Source organism: Crotalus tigris, unplaced genomic scaffold (genome assembly GCF_016545835.1).
Source record: "Crotalus tigris isolate CLP2741 ecotype Arizona unplaced genomic scaffold, ASM1654583v1 scf7180000019946.203332, whole genome shotgun sequence".
NCBI lineage: Eukaryota > Metazoa > Chordata > Lepidosauria > Squamata > Viperidae > Crotalus > Crotalus tigris.
This window is the reverse complement of record NW_024097784.1, coordinates 1-7,500: the sequence shown is the minus strand read 5'-3', so window position 1 is coordinate 7,500 and position 7,500 is coordinate 1. Positions and strand designations below refer to the sequence as shown.

At 35.2% G+C, this 7,500-nt stretch overlaps 1 long non-coding RNA gene across 2 annotated transcripts in view; it reads left to right on the top strand.

Moving 5' to 3' along the window:
• Positions 1 to 7,087, top strand: part of LOC120317954 — a 22,969-nt gene extending 15,882 nt beyond the window's left edge. For both annotated transcript variants that reach the window (XR_005559370.1, XR_005559369.1), the window contains exon 6: positions 1,829 to 7,087. This is a non-coding gene — a long non-coding RNA (uncharacterized LOC120317954). The remainder of the gene's footprint in view (positions 1 to 1,828) is intronic.
• Positions 7,088 to 7,500: the final 413 nt, after the last annotated feature.

The following is a 7,500-nucleotide window of genomic DNA, read 5'->3' as shown; positions in this document are numbered from 1 at the left end:
CCTATGAGATAACAAATATTTAAATACTACAACTATTATCTCCTTGGTGCTCTTTCTCTCTAGTATAGGACATTATCATTTTGAATTTGTGGCCATTCTGTTCTGTAATTCTGTAAATCAGAGTTGTACAACTAGAATTGTGAAACAGCTTTAAGCAAATCATCTTAAAAATTATGAACGTTTAAGATGAGACTATTTCAGAAGGAATTATACTGTATAAATATAAACTAGGCATGAATTGTTAGGAATGCTGTATCTGATATTTCAGATTCTGTATTCAGCAAGGGAATATTGGGATAAACTATTCCCAAAGTCCTTTCAGCATTCCAGGATATTGAGTGATGCTTAATGAGACTTTTCAAGGAGTGATTTGGATTTTGTTTCATGCTTAAGAAGAGATGTATTCTGTACCAAAGCAAAAAGGAATGTTATGTTGCAAAACTTCTCTTGTTCTGTGCATTTACTCGCAGTTATTTTCTTATGCGAGAAAGAAGTGAAACATGAACCTCACTCTTTACATCAATGCAGTTAGTACAACTTGTTAGCTTCTGCTTGATTGGAGCTACATTATCTTCTTGGCATGCTATTTAATATTCTTCAAGTAGCAAATCATGTTTAGGCCTAGAAGATTTGATGTATAATGGAAGGGTAAGAATTTCACTGATGTCCAAAGATGTTTTTTTCAAAAGGCAACTGGACTTTCTTCTGTTTTTTTTTCCTTTGAAAACATTTTACTTCTCATTCAAGAAGCTTCTTCAGTTCTAACTGTCTGAAGGGAAAAGGAAGGATGTATATTCTTTGCAGTCATTAATACTCTGAATCAGAATGCAAACAGTGTGGAATCTTCTTCCTTCGTTCCTAAGAAGATCCACACTCATTTGCACTCTGATTCAGGTGACTCTGAGGATACAGATAAATCCCTAAGTGGCCTCAACAACCCTCAGAGAGCTAACAACCAACCCTCAGAGTGCTGACGACTAGATGACTGCAAAGTATATAAGTCCTTCCATTCCCCTCCAGTCAGTTAGAACTGAAGAAATTTATTGGATGAGAAGCGGAATGTTTTCAAATAAAAAAAGAGCTGCCTTTTGGAAAAGAAGTTCCTTTGTGGCAACCATGACCTAGATCAGTGGTTCTCAACCTGTGGGTTGGGAACCCATTTGGGGTCGAACGACCATTTCACGGGGGTCGCCAAACGACGCAGTCTGCCATTTTTTCCCCCTTTTCCTTAGCTGTGCTACTCCCTTTTATTCTATTGGCTTTTGAAAGCCAATAGAATAGACTCTCTTGAATAGGAGTCTAATTCTATTGGCTTTCAAAAGCCAATAGGAATTGTCCAGGCTGTCTCTGCCCTGCTGAGCCTGCCAAAAGTCCCATTCTGCAAATGGTGCTGCACCAGTTGAGTAGTCCTCGACTTACGACCGGTTGAGTAGTCCTTGACTTACGACCGGTTGGGGGTCGTGGCATTAAAAAGGTTGAGAACCACTGACCTAAATGACTGAGAATCACCATAGACAATTTTACTGATGTTTTATTATTCCAATTTGTACCACTTCTAGCTGAGGGTATGGGATAGAAATTCTTTGGTTTCACAAGTTGTCCATGCTTACATGTAAAACAATTGGTAATATAGAGGTATACAAATCCTGTTGTACATCAGACTTTGAAGTTTCCCCATGGCTGCCTTGATAGTGGTGTCCATGGAATGAGGAATCAAAATTATGAAAGCAGCCCACTGCTTGTGTACATGGTTCATAATGCTGCCTTGCCTACTTTTTTTAGTATATGACTTTTCTCAATATATCATTTTTAATCTTGTCTTTTTTAGATTCTGTCTGTTTTATTGACATCATCTTTGTTCTGGATAGTTCTGAAAGTGCAAAGGGTATATTATTTGATAAGCAGAAAGAGTTTGCTATCCTCTTAAGCGATAAAGTCTTCCTCATGAAGCCCACCCGTACCCACAGGTATGATATCAGACTGGCCATCCTGCAGTTCAGTAGTTCTGTCAGAATTGACTGTCCTTTTTTAGCATGGAAAAACTTGCAGATTTTTAAGCAAAAAGTCAATGAAATGAGCTACATTGGGCATGGCACTTATTCCTACTATGCTATTTCTAATGCAACTCAACTGCTCAGAGCAGAAGGTCGTAAAACAAGCATCAAAGTGGTTTTGCTAATGACAGATGGTATTGATCATCCCAAAAATCCCAACGTTCAAGACATATCAGAAAAGGCCAGAGCTCTTGGAATATCTTTCATTACCATTGGTTTGTCCAACGATGTCAATAAAACGAAGCTGCATTTGATATCTGGTGATTCTCCAGGGAAGTCTGTTTTCATTTTGAATGAGCCCAGCCTTTCAGATAAAATAAGGAACCAGTTGGTAAGTTATATTTTTAAAATTTAATTCATTTTAATTATTGTTGAAGTTGCAAGGCCTCAAAATAGGGAGTGCATGATTTTAGGATTGGGCAAATAAACTTATACTATGGCATTTGCGAACATGATATAGATGTGCTGGACAAGGAATCCTAAAATAACTGGAATTGTAACTCATATGGAAGACAAAATTAAGAGAAAAATGATGCAAACTATTGCAGTTATACATTACTCTCAGTTTTAAAAAATGTAAAATATAAGGATGGACTATTTTCTGAAATAGTCCTAAGCAATACCTTCTCAATCTTGCATTTAAGCTTTTTACTGGTGAGAGTTATTATTTACTATTTTATAACTTTTGCATATGCAATTATTGTACCATTCTAATTTAGTTTTTAATTGTTTAAATTATTTAGTTTAAATGGTTTAACTTTAAGAATTCAATTAATTAACTAATCATAATAAAATACCATTATTTAATTGTTTTATTATAAACTTTCTAACTTACTCTTGTTTGTTAGCCACTTTGAGTATTATTTTTCTTTCTTAGAAAGGCAGAATAACAATCCAACTCATATCTATTGTCTTTCTTATTCTAACCTGACCACCAATCATTATTGAAATGCTTGTTCGCTTGTTTATTCTAACCTGACCACCAATCATTATTGAAATGCTAGTTCGCTGCCCCTCATTCCCAGCCGTCTCCTGCCCCCCTCTCTGCTCCCCACCCAGCATTGCAATGTCACAACTTTCAGACATTCTAGTAACTTGATGATGACACCTTACCAATGTCTACTTGTTGGGGGACATGAAAAACTTCCAGTCTATACTTCTTTAAAAGTTGTCCTACCTCAGATTTTGATACATTTCAAGATCAAGGGAATGTCAGAGTAGGAAGAAAATATGCTTCAGCAGAATGAAAAAGAAGGCAGTCTCAGAGTATGGGCAGAATGGAAGACCAACATTATAGTTATATTTTATGACATCCATGCTTTAAACTGCCAGTAGAAAAATATCCCAAATATTGAGTATTGTAAGCAGTGTTGTGGGTAGTATTTTTCTTTGATTCAGCTTTGCACACACTTTCAGGCCCATCATCAAAGACATATACAAACTATAGGTTTTTCAGTAGCTAACTAGATCCTTTGTTTTGGTCTCTCTGGGTATCCTCAGTTTTGGAGGGTTCCCTCCCCTTTGAATCTTCCTTCTTGTTGGCAGAGATTCAATCATTTTGTCTACTTGGCCATCTTGTTTGCAACTCCCTTTTCCTTTTTGTTTCCTTTTTTGTTTGAGATGCTGCTCCAGATGCATTTACTCTTGGCATTTTTTTTTATCCTATTGACTACTAGTTGACATTAAAAATAAAGCTAGAAAGCCGGGAGCTCCCTCTCCTTCTTTCATTGTTTCTGTGTTGCTCTGCTCTGCTCTGCCTACTGAAATAGCTTTCCTCTTCAGTCTGCTTCCTATTGGAAGCCTAGAATATCACTTTCCTTTTTTTTCCTGACCTCAAAAACAAAAAGTTGAATGATGCGGCTTTTCTACTATTGTATGTAACTTTTCCTAATAAACCTTGTTTGTCCTTTGAAGCGGTGAAAATCTGCTTCTACTTTAATAGGCTAGATTTACACAGTACATTTTGATAAGTATGAATCCAGTGGATGAAATGGAAGATCCCAAAAGGATGCTCAATACAATAATTCCTCAACTTTGCAACTCTATTTCATAAATTTTCCTGAAAAAGATATAAGAAAGCTTGGGAGTCAGTCAGAACATAGTGATATCTCAGTGTATCTGAAACAAAGCCCGTATGCTTCCAGTCCATTCCTGAATTGGAGATTATGTGGAAACCTCAGGTATGCAGCCTTCAGTTCAGAGAAAAATAGGTTAAAATACTCAGCTGCAGATTGGCCATTTGTAGAGTTAAACAGACAGGCCGTTTCTAGCTGAATAGGTAAGTTTTTAATCTTCAATTACACAAGGGAAACATTTCAGAAAGGATCCTGCCTAGTTTGTCGGAGAGTAAAAGGAAAGAAAAGAAGAAATTATTTTAGCCTAGCAAGGTTCTGTTAATGTAACCTTACAATAAATAGAGAGCTAGTACCCCTGGTTGTGCTTCCTATTTGGCTACTTTGCAGGGCTAACACATTTTGACAAATGTGGATGCCCTTAATAGTAATAATACTATCGTGAATGTGGAATAAAATATTTTGATTGTGAATTCCATTCCAGTTCAATGATTCCAAGTTATCAAGTATGGTCTAAACCAGGGCGATACAACATATGGTCCATTTAACAGGCTTATGCAGCCCATTGGCATTTTCTGAGAAATAGTTCACCACCACCAAATGTCACCACTGTTAGAAAGAATATTCTGCCACTTAGACTTTGTCAAGCCATCCAATGTCTTCACGGGCAGTGCTAGCTCCAACACTCCTAGCTGCCAAACAGGTATTCCTTTTTGGTTTGCAAATATATTTAAGGCAGCAATCTGGCACTTGCCCCTCTAATATGAATTTATAATAAAGTAGAGCTAGTTCTTCTGGGTGTGCTTCTTGCCTGACTGACAGCATCTGATAATGATGTTTTCACTTTCTACAACATGTTTTAAAAAGCTAAAGAGACACTGAATATTGTCATAAATCACAAATTAGGATTTTTTAACCAAGTTTTATTGAATAAATCTTTATTAGATGATTTAGTCATAACTACGGACAAATCACGTTATGACTTAATGCAACATATGAAGTCACTGATTCACACACTACCCAATCATTTTTTAGTCTAAGATGAAAATTTGTGAAAATTTAGTCTGTTTGTTCAGGAGTAAATATGTTTTCAGCAAATACACATTAATATATCCTTTCAATTTTCTTGAAATTTTCCAAAAGCTGATTCTTTGGTAGAAACATACCAACATGTGCTGAGTTCAGTTTTAATGCAGTCTGGATTTACATAATAATCTAAGCTAAATTAAGGTAGCCAAGTAGTGGCTCAACAGGCAGCAAATCCATCCATTATCTGAGAAATTCTGTGAACCAGGGTATAATCAGCATAAGCACAATATAATGTATTATTTGGAAAGTTAGGAAATGTAGCAATTATGTTTTTAAAACCCAGATTTAGAGATTAGTATATTGTTGAACCCAGCCACTGAGTTACATTAATATTTAACAAAGGACTTAGAGTAACATTCTAAGCCACAATGTGGTTTACTTAGCACTGAATTAGCATCTTATGAAACCCAGTCATGATGTCTTATTTAATAAATTAAACAATGGTATAAATGGTTATTTGTAAATCTAATAAAATTAGAAATTATAAAATTAAATATAACAGCAGTGTACTTGCTACATGGAATAAAAAAGCAAAGAGAGAGAGAGAGAGCAATTTTGTATGGCAGATTCTTTAGAATATCTTACATAAACATAATACAAAAAATAAACAGGATATGATTAGATCAGAAAGGAGCACTAGACATAATATAAAATCAAAGTTCATAATAGCATTACTCAGGAGAATATTAGAAGCTGCTCAATCTGCTAGCAAGACTTAAAAAGCAAGAACTGTAATGAAAAATAACAAAATGAGATCAGTTGATGTACTTGTCCTTGAATATCTAGAAACATCAAAGACTGGGAAAAAAATAAAAGATATTTTTTAACCAGGTGCAGCCTTTCCCAGCAATTCAGCTCTGTGAGGGAGGATTGCTATTGCTATTTTTAAAAATATTTTAGTTTTCAATGCTTAAGTTTTTTTTCCAGAATCAGGACCTGAAAAGATCAGCACATATGACTTAACTTATTTTAGTCTGTTTGCATGTATATCCCCTTATTATCCAGATTAAATTGTTTCCTGCATCATTAAAAGTTTCTGATATAGATCTGTTGAGAAACTGATATCTATTCAAGCAATAGATATATGAGTAAGTAACAATTTACATTACATTACATATAGTACATATATACATTATTTATTTATTTCTCAACAGATTGCTTATTTCTCTTTAAAAAAAAAAGTGACAGGAACTGTTCCTCACTATTCCCAATCAATTAGACAGCAGAAAAGTGGGAAGAATTTGAATCCCAGGGATCCTTAGATAAAACTTACAGGGTGTTTTATTTTGAACTCTTAAATCCTATTAGAAAAATAAAAACTAAATTAGAAAATAAATAGTAAATCCAAAGTAAACAAAAAAAATTAAAATTACATGAAATCAATTATATAGTAACTATACAATCACATCATTCCATTAAACAAATATTCATGAGATTTTGTTGGTAAGATTGAGATCTTTTTAAGTGAATAAAATAAATAAATTTGTGCCACTGTTTACTACAGTTACCTGCCTATTACTTTGTGTTATTTGCATTTCTTGCTATAGTGAACTTTTCTTCATACATTCCAAATACTGTATGATAATATGAGCCCAGTGTAAAACTTGTAGATGTTTTCCAAGTTTTTGTTTGTTTGTTATGTTGCCATGAAAAGAAATGTCAACTAGGTCTTTGAAGTTAATACGGCACCAGTGTCATTATAATTGGTGAAAGAGCCACTTTTGCATTAAATATCATTTGTTAAATGATAATTTTTCCTGAAGAGACTAGCATTCAGACAGAATAATGGAGTAACAGAATAACAGAAGGGACCTTGGAGGTCTTCTAGTTCAGGGCTTTTCAACCTTTTCATCGATTGTACCACTTTTAGGATATGGCAATATTCGAGTACCACCTAGCAAGGTGTCAAAAACTTGATGACCAAAAGAAAACCCCTGTTCAAAGTTGCAATTGCACTGAAATGACTTATGACTTATTTTTCACACTTATGATCATTGCAGCATGCCCAGGGTCATGTGATTTATATTTGGATGCTTGACAACTCATTCATATTTATGATGGTCACAGTGTCCCAGGGAATCCCATGTGATCCCCTTTTGCAACCTTTTGACAAGCAAAATCAATCGCAGGGCTGCTGGTGGCCAAGTGCTAAGGCGGGACTTCCCTCCCTCCCTCCTTCCCTGCCTCCCTCTTTCTCATTCCCATCTCCTTCTGAAGGAAGAATTTGAACCCACCCATATTTTCTCTCTTCCATATATTCATCAAACAAGGAAAAGTCTCCAGAG